General features: G+C 40.4%; 1 protein-coding gene across 7 annotated transcripts in view; it reads left to right on the top strand.

The window, feature by feature from the left end:
• Positions 1-6,269: 6,269 nt before the first annotated feature.
• Positions 6,270-25,790, top strand: part of FNDC3B (fibronectin type III domain containing 3B) — a 357,900-nt gene continuing 338,379 nt past the window's right edge. For 5 of the 7 annotated variants that reach the window (XM_027111777.1, XM_027111778.1, XM_027111774.1 and 2 more), the window contains exon 1: positions 6,270-6,480. The gene's annotated coding sequence lies outside the window, so the exon portion shown is untranslated. Of the gene's footprint in view, positions 6,481-7,288; positions 7,388-8,205; positions 8,527-25,790 lie in introns of those variants that run through there. The other 2 variants (XM_027111765.1, XM_027111761.1) reach the window with 2 other exon arrangements.

Here is a 25,790-nt window from a genome sequence, read left to right as displayed (position 1 = left end):
AGAGGGGAAGGGTGTAGGGGGAGCAAAGAAATAGGTGAGGGAGATTACAATGTACAAACTTCCAGTTGGGAAATAAATGAGTCACAGGTATGAAATGTACAGTGTGGGGAATATAGTCAATAACTAAGTAATATCTTTTCGTGGTGACATATAGTAACTAGACTTATCCTGGTGATCAGTTAGAAACAGTATAGAAATATTGAATTACTATGTTGTATAACGAGAACTAACATAGTATTGTAGGTCAATTACATTTTCAAAGCAAACTAACCAACTAACTCATAGAAAAAGAGATCAGATTCATGGTAACCAGAGGCAGGAGTGGTGGATGGGGGGAGGGGGAACTGGATGGAGGCAGTCAAAAGGGGCAAACTTGCAGCTGTAAGATAAATACTAGGGATGTAATGTACAACATGATAAATATAATTAACCCTGTTGTATATGAAATATTGTACATGAAAGTTGTTAAGAGAGTAAATCCTGAGTTCTCATCACAAGAAAAAAATTTTGTTTTCTATTTCTTTAATTTTGTATTTATATGAGGTGATATATGGTCACCAAACTTATCCTGATAATCACTTCATGATGTATGTAGGTCAAATAATTATGCTGTATACCTTAAACTTATACAGTGCTGTATGTTAATTATATCTCACAGAGTTTGTCCAGAGACAGAGAGAAGTGAGTCTGTCCGAGGGAGGTGCTGGCCTTATAGGGTAACCAGGGTGGGCTTTCCATGGTTTTACCAACAGTAGGAGGCTCAGGACAATGGGAGGTGCCACATTAGCTGCTCTGGCTGGGTTGATAAGTTACTGAAGCACTCTGAAAAAGCATGCTTGTAAACTCACAGGAGACTTCTAGAAAGAACCAGAAAGAGTACAAGGGTAGTGAGATGTCCTGCAATAATGGTGGCTGTCAGAGTCAGAGCAAGGGTATTAATGTATATGTAATTTAACTCCCTGAGTTACACTGAGTTCTGAGACACACAGATTACATGTGAAATACCAGTGAGTATGCTTCCAAGAACTAAAAGAAATACTGTGGTAACTACACAAAAGACGAGAAACAATTTCAAGTATGATATCCAACTCTTCACAAACAGAATGGGCCCAGCTGGCTCTTCAATAAGTTTACTTTTTTCCAACTCAGTGCTTTCTGGTCAAATCTCAGAATCTCTCCTTGACTAAAATGGTTTGTATCTGAGGCATGTAGCCTGAGCTAAAGATATTTCTTAGCTTCATTTCTCTGTGAAGGACAGATATATCTACATGTATTTCTATCCAGGGAAAATTCTGAATTTGTTTGAGGAAGATAATATTTAGCATACCTGGTGTGAAGAGACTCAAGTATCATACAAAAGTCTTGACATCTTAGGAAGAAAAAATGATCATAGGAATAAATCAGGTATGAGAGTGGGCAAGAATAATAAAAATGACTATGAAGAAAGTCAAACCCAACTTGCTCCACTTTTGTGTGGGGTTCAGAGTAAGTCAGTGGGATGGACAAATTCAGAGCTTTTTAAATGACTTTACCTCAAATTTACCTTCAGTTGGAGAAAAATTACTAGTAGTTCTTGGCCTTGTCTTTTTTTGTGGTTTATTAGTGACTTGGATGGCAACATGAAAATCATGCTTGTCATACTTATCAATGTCACAAAGCTGGGAAAGGTTGTCCAGAAAGTACTAGGTAGGCTGGAATGTAAGAATGAAACTTAAAAATGAAATTTTATAAAATGAAATATTCAACTATTTAACAGTAATTAAAACCAATTAAAATAAAATCAGTTGTTTTCCTGATGTATGCCCAGCTTGACAACTTTTCATGGAAGAAGAAAGCATGAGTTAACAGGATGAAGAGCGTGCTAAGAAAATTAACACAATATTAAACTGTAACAATACAAGCATTTTGTCCAAATTAAAGCAGCAAAGTGTACCACTCTGGCTGTGTGTTGATCATGCCTGAAATATTATGGACAGAATCTGAATACCCAGCTTTCAGAGCTGTTGAACACGTAGGTACCTAGAGGTGGTGGAAGAAAAGGATGAAGAGAGATCTGGAAGCCATGTGATGAGATGAAGAGGTCAGCAAGTCAGAGATGTTTATCCAGGAAAAGAGAACAGGTATGACTGGTAACGTCAATTTGCTGGAAGGGAAGTCATGTGGACGGTGACTGTTGTTACTTTATCTGCCTCCAGAGGGCAGAAACAGGACCCGTGGGGGAAAGTTGCAAGGAGGCGGTTTTCAGAAGACTTGGTTTGGGTCTAGAGTTGTTGATAAAAGGCTGTCTTGGAAAGAAGCATTTTCCCTTTTCCTGGCGGTGCTCAGGCTGAGGCTGGGTGCTTAGCTGTCATTGACGTGGGGCAAAGATTCTGCTTTGGGAGAGAGCAGGCCGAAAAACTTTAGCTCTCTATCAGCCCTGTGATTTTATGAGCCCTGACAGCTTATTCAGCTTCTACCTGAATAGTTCTGATAACTGTGGGACACTCTTTTGGAAATGACTTATATATATATATATATATATATATATATATATATATATATATATAGTTACAATTTGCCCTTGTCTTGCATTGAACAATAGTAAGGAAGGTGAAACTGTAGCTTGACTGGTTGAACTGTTCTGGAGAAAAGTGCAGTTGCAATGTTGCTCTTAGATTTTATTGTTGACTGAGCTGGCTAATCCTTACTCTAGTTCACACTCTAGTGAATTCTAACACTCTTCAAAACAGGATTAATTGGTTTTTCATCAATATTCGTATTGAAGCTGGTATCAGATCTGGCTCAGTACATTAGAACAAGAAGTAGATGCAAAGAGTTAATGTCCTCTAAGGTCAAGATTGTGTTTCAAGATTAGAGGCAAGACTGAGCCTGCCTGTGAGAATCTAGCAACCCCAGCTGCAGGCAGAGGTAGGATATGGAGACTGAGAACCTGGCTGGGTCTTCTAGATATTGGGTATTACTAGCTATAGTGATCTTTGAGAAAGAGGTTTGGATTTACAAATCTTAGGCTGAGAAGTATTACAGGTTTAATGGTTTGAGACCTTTTCAATGCTAGTTTCAAATATGTTAGATTTGCATTTCTTTTGTTATAAAGTAAGTTATCTAAAGTCAGGAAGTATAACTTTGAACCTTTTATTTATTTAAAAATTTTAACACAACTCAGCTTACGTTGCATGGGCGATGGAAGGGTTTGCAAGTCTGTATATTTTGTTATAGGTCTTAACTTCTAGGCATCTCATTTGGATGTTAATTGCTGTACTAGAGCAAGTCCTAAGTTGCTTTTGGAGCAAAGTTATGACTGTGGTTCTATAACTTAGGACCTAGGGTGGCAGATGACTTGGGTGTTGTCAACGCAAGACAATATTACTCATTGCCTTAAGTTGAAGCCCTCCTTCCTATTTGCAGAACTACCGCTCTGGGCTAAGACTTCATCATCTCCCTCATGGGTTCAGGGCATGCCTCTCTGACATGAACCTTGTTTTAGATCCTGCTGCTAGGAGAATCAACTTTGAAACCCACTTCAGTCACTTCATGCCTTTATAATCCTACAGTGATTTCTCAATTATGAAATTTAAATCTCTCAACACGTAGTTGGGAGCCTTCTCAAAAGTTTCTCTCTAGTAAAGGCATCTTCATTCATTCATTCATTCATTCAAGGAGGAACCAGCCTTTATTTATTATCAGGTGCTTGAGGTTTTTATTCCTCACAACAACCTTAGCAGGAAGGTAATATCACCACTTAATAAATAAATGAGCCAGGCTCAGAGAACTTTAAAAACTTGTCCAATGTCACTGGTTTTTGTCTGATTATAATTTCCGTGCTTCTTCCACTACACCATACTTCCTCTCATTTTGCAAACACTTAATTGGGTTTCTATTCTGTCCAAAACTGATGTTAGGTGTTAGGATAAGAAGACAAATGAAACGCTGAGATTATATAAATGAAAATACATTTAAAATTTTAAGGCATTTTGTATCATTGATTCTCTTTTTATAAATTTTTTTTTTAATGTGGACCATTTTTTTTAAGTCTTTATTGAATTTGTTACAATATTGCTTCTGTTTTATGTTTTTGTTTTTTGGCCTCGAGGCATGTGGGATCTTAGCTCCCTGACCAGGCATCGGACCTGCATCCCCTACATTGGAAGGCGAAGTCTTAACCACTGGACCACCAGGGAAGTCCTGATTCTTCTTTTTTTTTTGCGGTACGCGGGCCTCTCACTGTTGTGGCCTCTCCTGTTGCGGAACACAGGCTCCGGATGCGCAGGCTCAGCGGCCATGGCTCACGGGCCCAGCCGCTCCGCGGCATGTGGGATCTTCCCGGACCGGGCACCATCCCGTGTGTCCCCTGCATTGGCAGGCGGACACTCAACCACTGCGCCACCAGGGAAGCCCCGATTCTTCTTAATTGGAACAAATTCAGCCTAGTGGAAGAAACTGGAAGAAATAATTCTGTCTTCTGAATTTCTCTTGCCTACTTTTACCTCCTTTGCCAAGCCTGTCTTACTACACTTGAATTCAAACTTCCACCCTCTGAAGTTTGCCCATTTATCTAGTCATTCAGATTCTTAAAACATACTTTAAAATTAATTTATTCAACAAACATTTATAAGGAGGGTATTATATTCAAAGTACAATGCTAGGTTAATGCTGGGGATACAAAAATGAACAAGACCAGCCAAGTGGAAGAGATATACAGTAACTTCAGAGCAATGTGAGAAGCACTGAAAAGCATTATGAGATTGTGGGGAAAAGAGCTGCAAGGCTATGGGAAGGGAGGGGGTGATCAAAGATGAGGAAATGATCCTTAGATAGGGTAGAGGAAGAAGTATGCTCCAGACAGAGTGAAAGGATGTGCAGAGGGAGAGAGGTGCTTGGAAGTCATGAGAGTTCAGCTGGGTTGGAGGCCATAGCTCAGGGGCAAGCTAGAGAAGCTGAGGCAGGAGCTGGGAACCTCTGCTTTATCTTTTTTCCCTTCCAATACAGAACTATGGCCTAGGATTGGAACCATGTTCTAGAAAGATGGCTTCCAGAGACTCTTTGGGAACATTTGTGGAAAGAAGCCAGTTAGGAGGGAGGGCCCCATTTGCCTGGATTCACCATTATTCCCCCATCTCCAAAAAAGAATTGCAAATTCTACAACAAAAGGAGCTATTTCTTAGTATTCTTTTATGTTTTTCGGGCTTTAATACAGTACTACGGGGCTTCCCTGGTGGCGCAGTGGTTGAGAGTCCGCCTGCCGATGCAGGGGACATGGGTTCGTGCCCCTGTCCGGGAAGATCCCACATGCCGCGGAGCGGCTGGGCCCGTGAGCCATGGCCGCTGAGTCTGCGTGTCCGGAGCCTGTGCTCCGCAACGGGAGAGGCCACAACAGTGAGAGGCCCGCGTACCGCAAAAAAAAAGAGAGAAAAATACAGTACTATGTACAGTAACTTTATCTGACAAATGGTTGTTATGTATTTTTTAGGTCAATGAAAGTAATACATTGCCTCTGGTTGCTACCTAGTACTGCTTTGTAGCCTAATAATTGAAGCTAATGTAATTATTTAGAATACCTGGGAAGCTAAAAAGAGAAGTGGCCTCTCTGGGATAATTTCTACTTTCTTGTCTCCCTGGATAATTTGAGGGGTGGGATGGGATACAGTTGGCTAACCATTTTGAGTCTGTACAACAGGATACATTACATTTGACTTGATTAATATAACTCAGCAATTATCTAATGAGTCCTACTGTGGCCTATGCATTATGCTATGTTTGATACGGAAATACAGATATGAGTAAGGAACACTCTCTGCTCTTGTGAGCTCATATTGGGTACTGTAGGGGGAAATAGACATTTTAACTTCGGTGTAATAAAATCTGTTCACGCTACGTTAACCATATGAACAAACTGCTGTGGGAAATAGAGAAAGGTGACAAAATAGCTCATAAGGTTGTTGTGGGGATTTTAAAAAAAGTTAATATATGTGTAAATGAAAAATAATGTCATAGTTTTAGCTCTGATTATTACTCAGCAAACCCTGCATTTATATTGGTGTTGGCGATCGTTTGCAGAATATGCAGCCCTAGCCTTTCAGGAGTTGCTAGTTCCTCTAAGCCTAAGACTTCTTTAGTCCGGCTGAACCAAAAAGAGTTTCCGGATAGTTATGCAGGTCTGGAGGCGGGGGGAGGGGCAAGGAGGATCCCACAGCGCCTGCGAATCTGAGCTTGTGGAGGCGGCTATACTCGGCAGATTACGGCAGGGGGCGGGCCCCAAATTCCCATGTGGTCCCGACATCATTGACATGGCGGAATCCCCCATCTAACCCTCCTGGTAGTTATTTGAGCGGCGGCGGTGGCCGGAGGACAAGGAGAGCGGCGGCTGCAGCAGCGGCGGGAGCTGCGAAGGGGCGGCAGGGATTCTCGGGGCTGGCTGCTGGGAAGGCGTGGGAGACCCGGTGTGTGGCGCGCCCGGAGCCCCGCGTTTCAGCCCGAGGGAAGGTAAGGCATGCAGGAGCGGGAGAATGCGGGGAACCCGGACCCCGAGTCTCATCCGCCGGGTCACGGCGCGCTGGAAAGCCCCGACCGGACGCCGAGTCCGCCAAAGTGCGTTTCTGTCCCGGAGCGCTCCGGGCGCAGCGGGCTTCCCGAGGAAAACTTGGCTCCAGAGTGCTGGGGCGCTCCGCGCTCTTCTGGGCACCCCGGGAACACGGGGCCCGGGAGCGGGGGTCGGCCAACGCTTTGGGGCCGCGTCTTACTGGGCTCCGGGCCCCCGCTCGTCCCCCCAGCTGGCCAGGGCTTGGAGGAGGGAAAGAAACGGGTAGATTCTTGATGGAAAAAAAAATCTGGGCAGTGGTTCCCGGGTTCTCCCTCCCCCCCCCCCGCCCTCTCCCCGTCGCCCTCCCAGGCCTTCCCAGCAGATTTTGTCCGAGGAATCCGCTCCCCCTCCCGGAATCTCCGCTGCAGGAACGCTGCCCGGGAGGGGGAGGGCGGGCGGAGGGGCCGAGGAATCTTCGACGTGTCACTTTCTGAGGCTGTAGATTTCCATATGGTGGAGGGGAGGAGGGCGGGTGTGCGAAGTGGGGCTGGAAGTTGGGGCCGCCTCTCCGCGGCAGGCGGGGCGGGCCGGGACCTCCGACCCGGGGATGCTCGCGGGGAGGGTCCCGAGCCCGCGCCGGCCCCCAGCCCAGGCCAGGCCTCTCAGGGACACTCCCCGCCTCGCCGCTGGCCACCTCCGTGCGCGCCACGTCCTCCCTCCCCGTCCTGCCCCCCGGGCTCCCCCCGGGCTGGGGGCGGTAACCGGCGGCTGCGGCCGGACTCGGCGAGCAGGCGGCTGGAAGCTCGGGCGGGGGAGTGGGGCGCGGCGGGAAGGAGCGGGCGACCGGGTGTGTGGGCCAGCGTAGCTCCGGTCAGTCGGTCACCCCGAGGGGCGCCCGGGCCGGGGTGGGGCCGGCGGGCGGAATCCGTGCCCAGAGGCGACCGGGAGGGGCCGCGCGGACCGTCTGGTGCCCGCGGTGGGGCGGGGGCCGGCCGGCGTGGGAAGGGCCTGTCACTCTGGGCGGAAAGTGGGGCCTCGGGCTGTGCCCGCGAACTTTCCCAAAGGCCCGGTCCCGGCGCCCCGTGGGAGCCCGAGCACCCGGGCCCGGTGTCTCTGGAGACTGGGTTGGGCCGCCCGGAGGCGCCGTTGGCCGGGAGGCTTCCAGGAGTGCGCGGTTGGAGTTGGAGCTTTTCGAACCTCAATTCCCACCCTTCTATCCCTGACGAAGGGAAGCGATGGCATTTTATCCAGACAGTGCCGTTTGCGGACTTACTTAAAAGTTAAAACTTTTTATATTTTATATTCTCATCAGTCCAGCGTGTTCTTGAAACAAAATTTGGAATTTGGCCGCGACGGGCCAACGCTGGGGCCCCAGATCCACACGTTTCTCTCTCCATCCCTGTTGGTTTCTAGTCTTCCTCCCCATCTTCCATCCAGGGTTAATCATATTTTGGGACAGGCGAGGTCGTTTGTTCGGTGGGCACCCCCTGATTGCTTGTATGTTTATTTTTTAATGTGCAGTTATTTGATTTGAATTTCCTCCAGTTTCCAGGCCCTGGTGGGGAAAGCTAAGGAAGAGGGAATACGCCACCTTTTTTTTTTTTTTTTTTTTTTAATGTGGAGAGAGGTGGGGCATTGGAAAAGGGGAGGCACGGTGGTTGTAGGCAGAGAGTGAGAGGGAGCAGACAGACCCGGAAGAAAAGGAATCTGCTCTGGAATAACACTTTTTTTTTTTTTTTTTTTTGGAGGCTTCTGGCCTCGGGCAAAAATGCACCGCTCTGTTCTCATTTCTACTGCCTGAGTTGCTCTTCACTCTCAAGTTAACGCTGTGACTCTGGGGCCCTGGACAACGCCCGGGGGAAGAGACCCGCAGCCACAGCCAAGAGCAGCCCGTGGCCCTGGTTTTGTGCCTTGCATGGGGCCCCGTGGTTCTCCCTGATTGGAAGCGGCCTCTGTGGAACCAGCGTTCAGTAAATTTCTTGGCTCCCGGGGAGCAGCTGTTAACGAGGGTAAAGTCTTTGGGCATGCTTCTGGTCCTGCAAGGGGACTCCCCCCTATAAGGGTGTAATTCTCACTTTGTTTAGACGCTAGAGGGTCACCCACAAGCTGGCTAAGAATGAGGCATAGCTGGTAGAAAGAAAAAGTCTCTAAAAAATGGTACTTAGACTCGTATGTGCTTTTAAAGTGTTTTGGCTTAAATGCTTGTAAGAGAAAAAAATTCTACGTGAAGATAGCGTTCATTTTAAAAGAGATCTTAAAACTGCAAGATACTATCATGGAATAGGAGGTTGTAGCTTCTAATTACAGTATGTACAATATCAGAAAGATATTCCAGTAACCTTTTAAGACAGACCTTATAAATAGCTCACATCAGACCATGGGCTGGCTGTATTGGAGAGCCAGTCTTCCAGGGTTTCTAGAGGAATGCTTGGGATCCGTTAGGAAGCTGGCCGTAGGAGCCTGAGTAGTAGTTTACTCGGTAGGAGTTTGTGCCCCTTTTGCTTAACACTTCATTTTATGTGGTAAAATTTGATAACGTCCTTAGAACTGAAAACCTGAAGAACTTCCCAGCTTTTCAGTTTTAGGAAAATGAGGCCCAGGGAGGGGAAGTGACTTGTTTGGTATTGGCAATCAGAGATTAAAATCCAATACAGAATTGTATTAATAGCTACTCTTTTTTAGCTATCTAATGTGTACTAAGTACTGTGTATTGTGTTTTTTATATATTATCTCATTACAATTCTAATCTTTCAATTTAGGTGATGTTAAGGACATTTTATAGACAAGGCATTGAGGTTCACAGAAATTTAGTAACTTGTGTAAGATTACATAGAATTTTCTTCTGTAATGCAAATGGTTTTATATCTGCTGTCCAGTATGGCAGCCACCAGGCACGTGTAGCTGTTGTACCATTTAAAATGTGGCTAGTTCGATGGAGGAACTGTATTTTAAATTGTATTTACTTTTAATTATCTTAAACTGCTACTTGTGGCTAGTGGTTAGGTACCATATTGGGGATTGCAACGTAGAACTTTCTGACTCTCAAATCTATTCACGTTTATTGCTTATTTATTGCTTTTAAGATCTTGTAATTCAGTTTTCTTCTTTCCATACCACCAGAGGAAGATTATATTCAACTCTTAAGTGGAATTTAAATACTGGATTACCTATAGCTCAAAAACAAGCAAAAAATGTTTTTTTAAAAATACTTGAATGTCATGGTAAAAACTGATAGAAAAAAACTTTGTGACATTTTCTGTTTGATTGAAATAACTGCCTATAGGAATTGCTGAGAAGGTAGTTAGAGCTTCTTGGTTATTTCAATGTAATAAAAGTATAAGTAGGGAGCAGCATGAAAAATCACTGGGGAGTTGAAAAAAAATTACCCCTGATATCCATGGTTACCTGTTAATTCGGTGATTCTTTTCAAATGTCTTCATTCAGGTAAATAATATAGCCAAACTATCACTCACTTTTCCTTAACTAGCTGCACAATTAATCTGAAGAATTAAAATCATTGCTTTACTACCAGAGAATGAAATTCAAATATAAAGCACTAGATCTGTCTGTGAATTGGGAAGAATATGTTTAAGATTGAAACAAACAGCAAGAAAGATTCTTTAGGTGGCATATGGTCAAATAGTTTTCTAATTAGTGGATTTAATTTAAATCTGTTACATTTTAGAATTTATTTGGTAGAAGGAATTTCAACAACTTTTTGCTTTTATATGAAATAGTGAAAATTCCAACTCATGTTAAAGTAAGCATTGATTTATGTGGATTTCATCCATAAATATCCAGTAACCCAATACCTTTTTCTTTCTGGCTTTTTTTTTTTATGCATACTGCTTTCAGGAAAAGACAGATGATAAAATAATCTCTTTTTATTAGGATTTTAAGAGCAGTAACTTCCAGATTCATTATAAATATATCTGAATCTGCTGTATCTTTCATAGTCACTGTACTGCTCAGGGATAATTGCAGCTCATAATCCTGACCCTAGAGCATTATATGATCCTGAAAGACCTACACAAGTAAATCAGCTTTAAATTGTTCTATATTATTTTACTGTTATGTGAATTGCATGGCCTCCAGCTCTGAAAATTATAAATTCAACTAAAGGTGAGGCATCAGTTAGACAATCAGATAGCTGAAAAACCCTTTCATACCCATTCCTGACTATTGGGATCATAGTTATTTTCAAGGAACCAACATAAGAACCATGTTATTGGATTATAGTGTTCTTGTGAGTGTGACAAATATTGGAAACATGATTTAACTCAGGATGTATGGTTCCATTTTTAGGACATCAAGGTGCTTAGTACAAATGAGACGTAATTTAAAAGATAAAGATATCGAAATGATTGGCAAAGATTAGAAATCTTATACCCTCTGGTGCAGGCCACATCTGAGTATGGGTTTGAAATCAGAATATCTTATCTGTCAAGGACTTAGTTTACTTCTTGGCTGTGTGTCCCTGTTAGACTACTGAACCTCTCAGTCTGGGTTTCCTCATTTTAGTATAAGGCGAAAACATCTCACCTGTACCATTTATCAGGTGATTGTCACAAGGGGTTAATGAGTCAGTGTATTGAAAAGTGTTTAGCAAAGCCTTATACAAACTCCATAGTTCATTATATTCCAAAGTTTAAAAACTGAGCTGTTCTTACAGTATTACTTTGTGTGTTTTCAGAGACCTCCAAATTGTGTTTGGCCACTTTGAACAGTGGTTTATTTTTTCCTTTGTGACGAGTAAATAAAGTTTCAATCTTTAGATAGCAGTTTCATTTTCTCCCTACTCTTAATGTAATAGTTGATCTGTGACCTCTCAAAAGTTGTCTTTCCTTACATGTGGTCCGTAGCTCGTTAGCATTGCTGAAGTGGACAAGGCAGTCTGCTTGATTCAGGGTCATTCTTGAGGTGGAGGGGACAAAGTGCAATCTCTTATTAGAGGAACTTCCAAAGCAATGATAGAGGCATAGGCTTTAGTTCCTGTATATTATCTTAGTAAGCCTGTTATTTGAGCTTTCAATAATTATAGCTGAGAATGGGGGAAAAGAATCATTTTCTGTGTAGGGGAATCTTTGCATCCTACCTCTGTTTTCACTTTAGAAATCACAATTGCCTTTTCTTCACTTTAACAAGGTTAATCCATTCAATGAGAGTTTTTTGTGTTAAGACATTTTCAAGCAAACCTTAATTCTCATCCTTAACAGCTGTTGGGAATGCACTTAGGTGGTTGAGGAGAAGCTTTATTCTTTAGTTGACATTGAATGCCTTTGAATATAGGAAAATATTCATAAGCCCACACTTTTTTTTTTTTAACCTTAAAATACACAGTATGGTACAGTATTAATGTGTTTTTTAAACGGCAGAGAATGCTTCAATCACTGTGGCTAGACAGAGGCAGGTTTCTGTGGAAGCCAAATATAGGCTCACTTGGGAGGATGACTTGAGGTTGGTACTTGAACTCTTTGCAAGGTACAGCCAATGAGAGGCTGATCTCTAGTCACAAGCTTACCCAGAGGGGAATTGTTTACGGTGCAGGTTTAGTGTCAAGGATGAGTCCTTGGAGACCAGAGGTATGTGGGGTTGGAATTGGGGGTTGGGAGGTTTTTAAACCACCAGGTATAAATCAGGTAAGATAGACTATAATGATCAACTATTACAGGTGGGGAGGTTTCTCAGTTTAAAAATGGATCAGTCCTTGAATCTCTTTTTGTCCCTAGTTGAGATATGCAAGTTTAGCATTCTGAAACACCTGGATTGTAATTTCATTGGCTGATGAGATGTCTTTGGCAATACTCCCTGTCGGTTCAGTCACTGGCTCCTAATATCTTTTGTTTCTATAATATTACAACTGCTTGTCAGTTTTTAAGTAACTGGAGGGAGGAGATTTTAGTGAGACGGTATTCAGCAAAAGCTAGTATTATTTGAGATTCTAGTAGGTATCTTTAAAATGTCCCGTGTGTTAAATGATTATGTTTGATTTTAAAATGTAATTTTATTTCATTCACTTGTTTATTGACTCAGGAGGCACTTACTGAGTTCTAAACTGGGTTCTTAATGGAATATTCTTATGCTGTCCTGACTTTTTGGCAAATGCAAGACATTTTTCTGTTTACTTATAGGGGTATTTTGCTCATATTTTTGGAATGTAGTATAGAGAGCTGTGTCTACCACCAGACTCCTAGAGCAGGATGGTGATAACTTCAGTCCTTTGCTCCTTTCTGAAACTTGAGAAATGTTAAAATTGGAGCACCTATAGGCTATGTTTAAAACTAAATTTATGTTAGAATTTTAGGCTTCCGATACTTCCTTGTTTTGACTCTGGAAGATGAAGGTTTTTATAATGGCAACCAGTTAGAAAAATTTGCTTAAACTAAGTTGATATAATACAAACTCATAGTGTTCAATTATGAAAAGCTTTCTGTTGAAATAATTATCCAGATAATTGTCTTCATACATGAGCAAATATAGTATGTTTGAGAAATAATGGTAGATTCTAAAATCCCAGGAAATAACATGATTTAATTTATTCTTAAGGATCTCAGTCAGATTCTCCACAGCTGGTGGAAGAGGGTCTCTGTTAAAAATAACTCCATTGTTCTGGATGTAACTAATTAGGAATTTGCAATTATCCAGGCAAGTCTAGGATAAAGTTTGGCTTCCTACTCTATATGAAAAGGTTTTACCGTAACAGAAGTTTAAATAGATCATAGAGGGAATATTTAGATCATAGAGGGAATATTTACCTAATTAGGAGGACAAAACACTTTAAGCACCTTGGAAAAATCAATTTACTTAAAAGCAGTGTAAAACTGCAGTATGGGTTGAAGCTAGTTCTCCTAGTGCGCTTTTTCATAGAGGTGCAGGACCGCCATGAAATACATGTCAATTTATTCAGTGCTATCACATGAACTAGGAACAGTTTACCAGCAAAAGTTAGAACTATATTTTTGTATGCAAAATACATCACAACAATAAACAAATATCCACCTCCCCATCTCACCCCACCCCCACCAATAGACTCCCAAATATGCCTGTTGATTTGTTTTGGCGGTTTTCTGTTGCCATTTGTTTTGCTACTTGCTGTCTCCTGTAAGCACTTGATGGCAGATTGGTAAGAGCAGGTGTTAAAGGTTTAAGGACATCGTTATTGCTTTTAGCTGCCCATCTCCTCCTCCGTGAGTTTGGGCAAAGTTGTGGAAACTACTGCCAGTGGTATTTAGGTAAGCTCATTACACAGCCTCGTCTTCTGGTTTACTAAAGCAAGACCTTCTTGTTCCAGGTACTGTGTGAACTGACCCATAAGAAAGGTAAATTTCCTTTAAAATATCTCAAGTATTTGCATCCACTTACTCAGACATGAGATTTTCAAGTATATGACTTTTTAGGGTTCAGATTGACAAGTTTTTATGGTACAAGTTCTAAGTGTAGGATCATTAATATATTTTTAGGGTATTCTCCTTTTTCTCTTATATTTTAAAGTGTTATTTTTAAACACATTTTATATTTTCTATTAAGTCATTTAAGAGGAAAATACTAAATGTCTTCAGATATTACTGTTCCTGATTTTTCTGTTGTGGTTTTTCTTGTATCAGGAAAAAAAATTTAATTTAGGGTAATAAAGGTAAACATTATTCCGAATTAGTGAATCAGAGAATACTTAAGAGTATATTGAATTGGAACACTAGTGTATTGTTGGGAATGTAAAAAGGTGCAGCTGCTGTGGAAAACAGTTTTGCGGTTTCTCAAAACGTTAAATATATAATCACCTAGCAATTCCATTTCTAAGTATGTACCCAAGATAATTGAAAGCAGGGACTCAAACAGATACCTGTACACCAGTGTTTATAGCAGCATAATTTAGAACATCTAAAAGGTGGAAACAACCCAGGTGTCCATTCACAGATGAATGGATAAACAAAATGCGGTGTGTACATACAGTGGATTATTATTCAACCGTAAAAAGGAATGAAATTCCAGTACCTGCTACAAGATGGATGAACCTTGAAAACATGCTGAGCGAAATAAGCCAGACACAAAAGGACAAATATTGCCTGTTTCTACTTATGTGTGGTACCTGGAATAGGCAAATTCATAGAGAAGAAAGTAGAATAGAGATTACCAGGAGCTGGGGAAAGAGGAATGGGTGTTATAGTTTAATGGGTACCGAGTTTCTGCTTGGGATAATGAAAAAGTTCTGGAAATGAATAGTGGCGATGGTTATACAATATTGTGAATGTACTTAATGCCACTGAACTGTACGGCTAAAAATGGTTAAAATGGCAAATGTATGTATATTTTATCACAATAAAAAATTGAAAAAAATTGAAGGAGATTTATTCCACAGGATTTCAGCTTGCCTCTGTTTGCTCCCCCTTGGTCTGCTCCATGTTGGTGTGTAGATGTTTCCCCGCCCTCCCCACCTCCCATTACAGAGTAAACGGAGATTCTCCTAGGCCAGTTTTGGAGGTCAGAGTTTCCTTATTTTATTAACTGAGTTGAATTTAAGAGGAGACTATTTAAAAGTAGGAGATCTCTGGAGGGAAAAGAAAGATATTTTAACATTTAGATGAGCCAGGTAGTTTATTAGTATCCACAGACCACATAGGCACATAAAGGTAATCTATGCTGAATTTCACTGTGAGTCATCCAAAAACCAGAGAGTAGGATGTACAATTAGACCTGTCATATTTTCTAACCTTTAAACCTTTTTTTCCCCCCCAATTTTGTCATCTTCAGTACTTTAGGGAAAACTTTGATTTCCACTTAGAGAAAGGGTCTAAGTCATCTCAGTACTTAGTGTTGGAAAAGCATTAGGTGCTAACATTCTTCAGTTTGTTAGACCAAAACTTATTGGGAGGGGATAGAGTGAAAGCAAGCAAGCATGTAGTATTGTTTTATTCATCTGAACTTGCCTCTAGCACCTAATAATTTCATAGTGGTGACTTTTCTCTGAGTGTCGGTGTTTTGTTTCTTTTTTTGCTTCTGAGGTATTGATGTTGAGTTTGTGCAGATCACTTATGAAAAGATGGGGCAGGATTTTTGTTAAGTGATTGGATATAAAGCTTAAACGTCAGATGTAAAGTGCATGTTAGGAATACTGAAAATATCAGGTAAAAATTCAGATAGAAAGATTTAAGTTTACATACAAATAAGTTCAAGGAAAAATTATACCGTATACTGTGAAATATTTGCCGTCCATAATAGTTCATTAATTCCTGAACTCCCAGAAAACAGTATAAAGTCGCAAGGGTATGATGCTAGTGTGTCTGCATGCTTTGCCATCTATAAGGGTATATTTTCTTTGCTGTATGTGTAAACGGCTTTCATACCATAGCAGGTCATTTTTGTGGCCTAGAAATTACTCTAGAGATAGGATCATTACGAACTGATTTCAAAAGGTACAGAGAGTCACAGTCTCTTTATATCTGGTAGAGATATGAGGAATTAAAACACCATGTTCACAGAGCGGTCTTCACTGATTTTTGACCTATTCAAAAGAAAAGAGTGTCTCATTCTATTTTGCATATACTCATTTTGTTCCAGAGCCATGATTTCAGGTAATTTATCATTTTCTTTAATTTCTTCTGGCACTGTTTCTATACTTTTCAGAACACTTGTCCTTTTCAGTGTTGTCTGATTGTTTCCTTGTCACTCTTACGTGAGTGTAAGGATATTTACTAATTTAACTTAATGTCTTTGATGGTGAGTGCATAGTAAATGCTCACTGGATGGATGGATGGATGGAGAGACAGATGAATTCCTAGGTTGAATGTGCCATTTAAACTTAGTACCTCTCCTCAGGTGCTCAAGTCATTATTTCTTCTGCTGAAGTTGATTTCTTTGAAGCATGGGCCATGTTACAGGCATTTTTGTGTTTCCACAGTTTTCCTGAAAAGTTTTTTTTCTCATGGTAGGGATCTAATAAATATTAAACAAAACAAAGGCATGAGTCACCTTCAGTGCAAACCTAGCCTTTCATTTACTGTTATTTTAAAGAAACAAAGTTCTCCAGAGAATACGTGGACTTTTTTTAGGTCTGTATCAGATCACTAATTGATTTTGAAAATACAAATAGAATAAATAGCTTATATTCTGTTCCCTAAAAATGTGGACTTCAATTATGTATGTTTTTCTTGTCTATTGGAGTCAGTTTGGGAATTATAAATTAAGAAAATTATTTTTTTGAAAAAGGTGACTTTTCAGAGATCTGTGGTAGTTTAAAATGATCTTTTATAGGGAAATTCTAGAAGGGAGGCATTAAGGGACAGAAAAACAGCAACAACAATAACAACAACATATGTCTTGCTGAGATGGTGGGGGTCCAGCAGAGAGAGTTGATTCTGCTGCACTGGTGGCCAGAGTGTTCAGTGCTAAACTGAACCCTGGAGAAAGGGTCAGAGGGCATATCGTGGAAACCTGAGGAGAATGACCTCAGCCACTTGAAGGTGGAAGTAAAGCACGCCTGAGAAGAGAGGACTTTCTTGGAGCATTATAGGGGGTGGAGGGTGCACGTGCTCTTATTTATTATGTCTGGGGTGGGATCAGAAATCTTTATTAGATGCTTCAGGTGAGTGATATGCTCAGACAAGTTTGGGAAACCCAGTCTTGGGGACTCAGCCCTCTTGGTAATCTGTCCTTTTAAGGTTTTTGACCTGATGGCTGGAAAGAACTCAGGTGAGAGGAGTAATTAGGACACCAGAGGACTCTAGTTAGGACCTAGGGCAGAATCGAAGGTCTCCTCAGAAGAATTTAACGTCGTATTCTTCAGGATAAAGTGATAACCAGCTCTTAGCAGTTCAGTATAGAAACAAGGACACTTGTCACTTGTGCACTAAACTTCCAAACATTCTAACTGCAAGTCGGATGTAAAATATAACAGTGACCAGCAATTGTTGAGCACCTACCATGTGCCAGGCACTTGCATATATATATGTATATATTCATTCATTCTTCCATATTCATTAAACTATGAAAGGTAGGTATTATTTCTGTTTTTCTATGTGTTTCCACCATCTACCGCAGAAGCCAGAACATACCTGCTGCCCTATAAGTGGTTGTTGAGTGAACTAAGACTAGAAGACATGCTCAAAAAGGTTAAAAAGATCACCTAGATTGACTCCAAAACTTCTTTCCAGCTGTATCACACTGCTGCTTTAATAGTTCACATTAAATGTCTTAATTGTATATCCAGACTTGGAACAGTGTCTATTTGTGTTCCCAAGTAGCTGATGCTAAGGCTAAGTATTCGTTGAATGCTTTCCATGTGTTCAACCTGTCTATGGTCCAGAAACCTAAAATTTTCTTTCGAAACAATAATAATAATCTGGACATCTCCCAAGAGGGAGATTTTCCTAGATTGTTTTCTGTAAAAGCAACTTAACCTTGGAATGAGAGAAACCAGAGAATAAAAGTATACTTCATAGACAGTAATATATAAGAAACTCAGTATAGTGAATGGGAAAAATCTAGAGCAGTTGGCTAAGAAATGGTAATGAAGTTTTACCTGACTGAGACATCTGAAAAATTCTATGAAAGAGAGTCCTTTTCACTCAGTGGCAATACAGTTTTGTTCATCTCGCATTCCCTCTCCTCAGTGCCTTTCATTTAAGTTCATTTATATAGGGTAAGATCCTGTACTTATAATTTGCACCTGGAAAAGCAAGGCCTCCCATGCCTGATACTAATCCTTTCTGTCCTTTTAAGGCTAATAGTTTGTGGTGTTTGGGTTGCACCGAAGGCTGCCACGGGGACAGGATGAGCCCAGAACTGATTAGAACGTGTCTCATCTCTGCATGCGCAAAGAGCAGCTCCCGTGGTGAATAAGAGGTGACCTCAGGATTCATAGGAGCCCTGTGCTTTCCCAGACGGCCCGGGCTAAACCTGGGGAGCTGGCAGCCCTAAATGCTTCCTTTGTTAGAAATTATTGAGTTCCCTACTCCATCTTTAGAGAGTGAGTTTACTGAAGGTGAGTTAAGGACAAGGCTTTGAAGTGGGACCTGACTTGCTTTCTCTCCCTGTGTTTGTGTGGGGCGGTGTGAATGAAGACACCAATGAAGGCGCAGCGCCCAAGGTGGTGTTACCTAAACACTGATTCTCACTGCTTCACAAAAATGCTGCTCATGGTCTGGAGGAGCTGTGTGCTTCCCTGGGGATTGTGTTTCCACAGAATGGTGAGGGCTGTTAGAACAACCTTCTCTTGTTTCTCAAAACTTCTGCCCAGGAGGGAGGCTATAAATGGTAAAATGTTCACGACGGGTTGCCACCCCAGAGAAGGGCTCCCCAACACTGGGCTGCCCATGGCCCTCCCCTCGTTACAGCTGAGGGCCGGGAAGCCTTTGTCTTTGTCTTATAACCCAGCTTTCAGAGCTTGCTGGCGGTGATCTTCATGACACAGAGTACCATAGGATCTAACTAACTTTAAAAAATTGTTTAAATTTTTTTTATTGAAGTATAGTTGATTTACAATGTTGTGTTAGTTTCAGGTATACAGCACGGTGATTCAGTTATACCTATGTATATATATATCTATTTTTTTTCAGATTCTTTTCCCTTTTAAGTTACTACAAAATATTGAGTATAGGTCCCTGTGCTATACAGTAGGTCCTTGTTGGTTATCTATTTTATGTATAGGAGTGTGTGTATGATGGAACTAACTTTTAAGAGCACTTAATTTTAAGACATCTATTTTATACCTTAAGATGTAAAGAAACTAGTTTTTTTTTTTTGTAGGCACTGTAAAAAAGGAATATGTTTTAATTTTAGGATTTGAGCATTTTAATTTGCTAAAGTTTGGTTTAAATTGCTTGGGTCCTCTTCTGTCTAACCCTTCATTCATTTTTACCATCGTCACCTGAAGGTAGAGATTTACTTAACTTTGGATAAGAGATACTAAAATTGCCCATGTGTACACTCATGTTCAAGGAAATTATGAAATCAGTAGTTTTGAGCCTCCTAGAAAGGAAGTAAGTTCAATTTTTAAAATACTGTCCTTTTAAAATTATGTATTTAACTATTTAATGAATATTCCTCATTATTTATACTTAGTGCATGAACATACTGGAAATGGGTATCCTTGTTGTTGTGCCACAGGTAAAGACTGGTAATTTCCAAACCCCTAGCTATATCCCTGAGTTCTAGACCTGTATATTCAACTATAGATACCTTTTTTTTTTTTTTTTTGAAAGGGAACTTTATTTTTATTTATGGCTGTGTCGGGTCTTCGTTGCTGTGCGCAGGCTTCTCATTGCAGTGGCTTCTCTTGTTGGGTAGCATGGGCTGTAGGTGCCCAGGCTTCAGTTGTTCTGACACAAGGGCTCAGTAGTTGTGGCTTGTGGGCTCTAGAGCGCAGGCTCAGTAGTTGTGGTGCACGGGCTTAGTTGCTCCGCGGCATGTGGGATGTTCCCGGACCAGGGCTCAAACCCTTGTCCACCGCACTGGCAGGCGGATTCTTAATCACTGCACCACCAGGGAAGCCCATCAACTACAGATATCTTTACCTTACTTTCCCACAGGCATTTCAGACTCAATCTGCCTGCTTTTTTTTTTTTTTTTTTTAAAGAGGGCTATGGGAAGGGGGAGAAGAAATGGATAATAATTTTTAAGGCTTGTATTTTATTTCAGGCTTTAATTAACAACAGATATCTTAAATTTACCATAAAATTTCTTTATTAATGAGAAGTTATTTCCAGGTTTATTTGATTTTGACATATTCTAATCTTGCTATATGGTTACTGCGCTGTAGCTTTAACTGTATCTTAATGATACTGGTGACACTGATAATTTTAAAACATAGCCTTTTAGATTTTGCCATTTGCTCATTATATTAAATTTAAGCACGGTAACAATGTCACTTCCTATTTATGTTTTACTTTCCAATTCTCTTAGTTCAGTTTTCTCAGGAGTTCAAACCTATTAAGGCATAGCAGTTGGCTAGTAAGAGAAAATTGAGAATACAAATAAATTTTTCACTAGATTACATTAGCTGCATTTTGTTTGGAGTAATTTTAGGCTCCAGGTGTTTGCCATTAACGTTCCAGTTTTGCAAGTTTTCCTTTCTTGCTTTTGTGAGAAACAGGGATTGTAGGAGGGAGTAGAGGATAGTAGGCCAGGGTTTGGGAAGGATGTAGTACCAACAGAGGTGAGTGAGTTTGTTCCTATTATGTTTTACATGGGATGATAGGTTTTCCAAGTTCTAGTTTCCACTAAGTTACCTGTGAGTTCAGTAGAGGGGCAGTTCTAGTCTGCTGTCAGATATTCTGCTTGGTAGATTAATGAAGAACCTCTTTTAAAGTGTTTTTTTTTTTAATCACAGATTGCTGTATTTGTATATCTTTAATAAGTGTGCATTTTGGCCAAGAGGTAACTTTTTCATACCATTTTTCATGAAAAAGCATAAATACTTTTCTAGAAAGTTTAATTGCAAACTTTGTTAGATTAAAAGGAAACATCTTTTTAGAGGAACCATTCTTCTTGGGAATTCTTTAGTCCTTGTCTGTAAATAATAGCAGATTATCACATACCGTTTTCATATTTGGGGGGCATGGGAAACTACTCACTTAACTTGGAACTAATATTTTGGGTAAGAAGGTAAATCTTCAGTCATCATTTATAGTGGGATGATTGAGCCCCTGTGCTCTGGAAACTGAGTCCTGAGTTTGAGAACCCAGATTTGTAACTGCAGATTTGAAACTCTGACTTTGGTTAATTACTGAATCTTGGTGGCTTTGTCTGTTAAAAGGAATTGTTAGGGCTGTTTAGCTGGGTGTGGTGCTTCATCAAGTGCTCAGCAAGTGAGAGCTGCTGTTTTATTATTTTATTTTGTTCACTGATGACAGACATTTAATCGCTGGACATACTTCTTAATGGGGTGATAGTTATTTAAAAGCATTCCCCTGTTACTTGAGAAGTGTATATGAATACAAGCCTTGCCATCGACTCCTTGAGTGTTCTTGTTCAAGTGGCATCTTTGTAGCTCATCTCCAAAGTCACACTTGAGCTGTTAACCTTAGTAAGGTAGTGTGGGCATAAAATGGTAATATATGTAAGAGGCACTTTGAGCAGGGTGAGGGTGGGGAAGCATATCTGAATGCCAAGAAGTACGTACTTAAACAAGTGCTGATTCTACCAGTATTTTTCTTCTTCCCTGCCCCCTCAAAGAAAGGTTGTCTCTTTTTAAGTAGGTATATGACAGCTCTGCTTCCTCTCCCAAGTCTAGGATCAAAGGAAAGTTGTAATAAAGGAGAGTCACTTGCTCCCATTCCCTCTCCCTTTTTTGTGGATGTTGTTCTAACCGTTTTTAAGAGGGAAGATCAGGCCTTGACTTTAGTGGGTGAAACCATGGGGGCTCCAAGACCTGCCTTTCATCTCTGGGTCATCACCTCAAATGGTGTTCTTCATCTCTGTAGTAATGGCATAAAGACACCACTGCTGGGGAACGGCGCACTGCAGGCTAAGACCTTGCTGTCTTTCTGGAAATCTTAGCTACCTTTGCTGCTCGCTGTTACGATGCTCATTTCTTTAGAATAACATAGGCTATTTGGCAGAGATGCCATGACTAGAGTAGTCTTCTCTGCTTTGGCAGTGCCTAAGTCTTACCAACTTCTTATAAATTGGAAGGCTAGCTCCAGAAAAAGTAAAAGAAAAACAAAACTGAATTTTAGCTGGTTGTTTACTGGCAGGGTTGTTCTAGACATAAACACAGTTGAATGGAAAGGATAGTAGGGATTGGAGCCTGACTTGCTCCATGAGAGTGAATGAGCCAGTGTTAAAGCTTAACGTTGGAGAAAAAACCAACGTTCACTGTTTTAAAAAACAAAACAAAACAAAACCCAAAATTAGGCAGTCATTGCAGGCTAACCAATGAAAATTAAAGGTCAGTTTCTTCAGTGCCGCACCTCAGTGCATGCCCCAGGCGGTGTTAATAATGGCAATCCTATTATTTTCTTGCAGTAGGCAGGAAATGCTGTCTACACCCATTAGATTTGTTTGAGTGGCCCCTGGCTGGAAATGAAGAAAATTTAATTTTCTGACTTGCTAGGAGGAAAAAAAATCATGCAGTGCTCCGCGGAGGTTGATTTGGGGGCTGGAATAAGAACAGTGTCATTTAAAAAAACTTGATGTTATTAATCTCGATGATAGGGATGTTTGGCCCTTATCCACATTGAAATCATGAATGGACTTATATGCAAGTTATGTGTGTAGGAAACCTTTCTGAATATTGTCAGCACTGGCTCAATTCTGGACTTTTAACCACATGTTTGCAAACTGCCTAATTCCTCGCATATCCCACTGGCTGCTGGAAACTTGCTTGAAGGAAGGCTTTGTCACAGGGTTTTTGTTTTTGTTTTTTTTAGAAGATTAATTTGCTTTCCAAAAGCAGCATTCATTTTGGAGAAATTTGTGTATTCATTAGGGCAGTCAATTACTTTGTAGTTTCAATAGCAAGAAGAAAAAATTGCTATTAATTAATGTTACAGAGAAAGTATGTGAACCTGTCCTTGTCTTTCAGAGTTACATTGGTTAATCTCGGCTCACTTGGTTTCCACTACTTTGTGTCCTTTTATTCAATAATGAAATCTTTTAAAATATGTTTTTTTTTAAAATCAGGTTGCTTTTCCTCTTACATCTTTACATTTTTTTAATGAGTCAAAAGATCTTTATTGCTATTTTGATGTTTGATTTATTTGGATGTTCTGTTACAGATTCTCAGTTGGTATATAATTCATTTTTCTAGGACAATATCAGGTTTTCCCATGAAATACATAATGAGAGAAGGATCTTAAGTTGAAGGGACTTGCTTAAAATCATAGGAGTAGCCAATGCTAGAAGAAGCAAATGTTTCAGTCTTTGTGTGCAGAGGACGAAAAAGAAACCATTCTATTTTAACGGATCTGTAATTCATATCGAATAGGACCTCTTGTGTTACTTCAGGTCATTGTGTTCATTTTGCATTGATTATATACACTTAGATATTTTTCTTTGTTTCCCGAAATGCCGTACTGTAAAGAAGTTTCTAACATCTTCATAGGAAAGACCAGTGAATCAAGGGAGTTCTTAGGAGTGTTGTCCTTCCTTTTTGTCTTAATTCTTAAAACCTTTAGCAGTTTGCTTCTACTAGTGACCATCTTGTCTCTGACATTTTGCTTCTGGTTGTCATCATTGTGAACATTTTTCATAATGTTTATTTTCCTCATTTATTCATCACCATAAGTACAAGAAGAAGCAAAGCATGGGATTCTTGATTTTTGTAGTAACCGTATTATATGTGTGTTGTGTAAAATACATTTTGGCGATAGCACATGACATGGTACATACTTGGGGGGACTTTTTAAAATCCAAATTTATATTTCATTTATAAAAGAAATGGTACTTTCTAGAAGCCTTTTCTGTAGTAAGGGTCCCAGTGGATTTTTTTTGACACCTCTGAGATTAGTCCTCCTTAAGGTTCCTGACGGTAGTTGCACCCCATGGTGTGGGGAATTTGAAACTTACATATAAAAACAGTTAAAAGGCTTTGGAAAATTTCATGTGATATTGGGAGTCAGATGTTTTGATCTAAAAAATTGTTTGCTTGATTGGGAATTTAGGCTTGAAATGTTTGTACGGATTGTTAACTGGCTGGCTGGAATCTGTTATAGACTGGCTAACCTATTTGAAATATATCTGGTGTATTTAAGTTTGACAAGAAATCAGGGCAAAGATACAATTTAGGTGTTATTGTTTATTTTTCTAAGTCATTAACGCGATTCATGTTTTGCCATGGAAAAGTAATCATTGAAAACACTACACCTGATAGCCTGTATAAACTTGCTTAACCTTTATTGAGCATAACGATATTTTTTCCAGGATGCTGACCAGATGATTGCGTATAAGGATGTTTATCTATAGTCCAGTGAATTAAAACCTTTAGAGAAATAGAGGGCATGCATCGTTTATTCCTAGCGTTGTTCTTTTGAATGATTTGGTTAGTCAGAGCCTTCATTTTGAAATGTTTCAAACCAATTAGGCATCTTTTGACCTAGATCTTCCAGCCTTCAGCTTTAAGGAATACATACTTGATTGCAAGAATGTGAAGATTTAGCTAGGTAGTCGATTCCTGTTAGCTGTGAGAGGGCTTAGGCCTCAACTGACTGCTGTTTATTAGATACTTGTTTTTTCGCAGAATGTTCTTCCATCATGAAGAGAAGACTCTCATAATGAACCCTCATAGTGAACCATTAAATTCTCTAATGTTCTCTCACGATTCTCATGACTCAATCTTGTCATGAACCTCTGAATAAGTATAAGTAATGGAAGATGGTAGGTTTTAGTTTGAAATGATAGATTCTTCTTTTAGATGTTGGTCGGTCCCCTTGCCCGGGGGTAGGGGGTGGTAGTGCTATATGTTCACAGTTGTAGGTGCCTTCAGATGAGAATTGGTGGTGGTGAAGGACAGGCAGAGGATCAGGCATACTTATGAGTTGGATCCACACCCAGGCTTTCCCGTGAGTCCCCCAGGTGATGAGGCTGACTTCCTACTTTGGTGAGAGAAAACCCTAACAGCCCACTCCACACTTTTCATTTCTCCTTTAGAAGTAGAAGGTTGTAGGAACCAGTGAGTTGTATGAACCAGTACCTGAAGCTTAGGGAGCCTTCAATTCAATCAGAACTAGTTTTTGTTTGTGTCTGGCTATAACGGTGTGACAAGGAATGGAACAGGGAGACTTCTAATTCCTCTTCATCTTCTCCACTATTATAGAAATTCCATGAGGGCAGGGACCATGTCTTTCCTTTTCTCTTTATACGGTGGCAAACAGTAAGTGCTCAGTGTTTATTGAGTACATGACTTAATGACTGAGCAAAGCATAATGTTGTTTTGAAACTGAGGTATCGTGTGTTTGAACCACGAGAAAACTTGTTTGATACCAGTTTTCAAGCCCTGTTCTAATTCTTGGAAGACATATGGGATTTTCAATTTAAAATAACTGATACCTGAAAATAAGTGAAGACTGAAAAATGTTGGGTGTTCAAAGATAGTGAAGAACTATTTGTCTTGAAAGTAACAGAAACACTCAAACCAGCTTAAGCAAAAAAAGGCTGGAATCAGTGGAAATGAGGGCAGTGTCCCTGGACCTTGTGAAGTCTTGGAACCCGCTCTGGGAAGTCACTGGGAGACAAGGCTGCTTCTCTTCCTCTTTCCCTTCTTTTTTTCTTTGATACTTCTTCTTCTGTAGAGTCCATCTTCTATAAATGCTGGATGCTTCTAAACTCATAAAGTTTTTAT

This window comes from Aethalodelphis obliquidens, unplaced genomic scaffold (genome assembly GCF_003676395.1).
Source record: "Aethalodelphis obliquidens isolate GAN/ISIS:26980383/991018 unplaced genomic scaffold, ASM367639v1 scaffold1, whole genome shotgun sequence".
Taxonomy (NCBI): Eukaryota; Metazoa; Chordata; class Mammalia; order Artiodactyla; family Delphinidae; genus Aethalodelphis; species Aethalodelphis obliquidens.
Note: the sequence above shows the minus strand (reverse complement) of the source record. Positions and strands in the feature narration are given on the sequence as shown.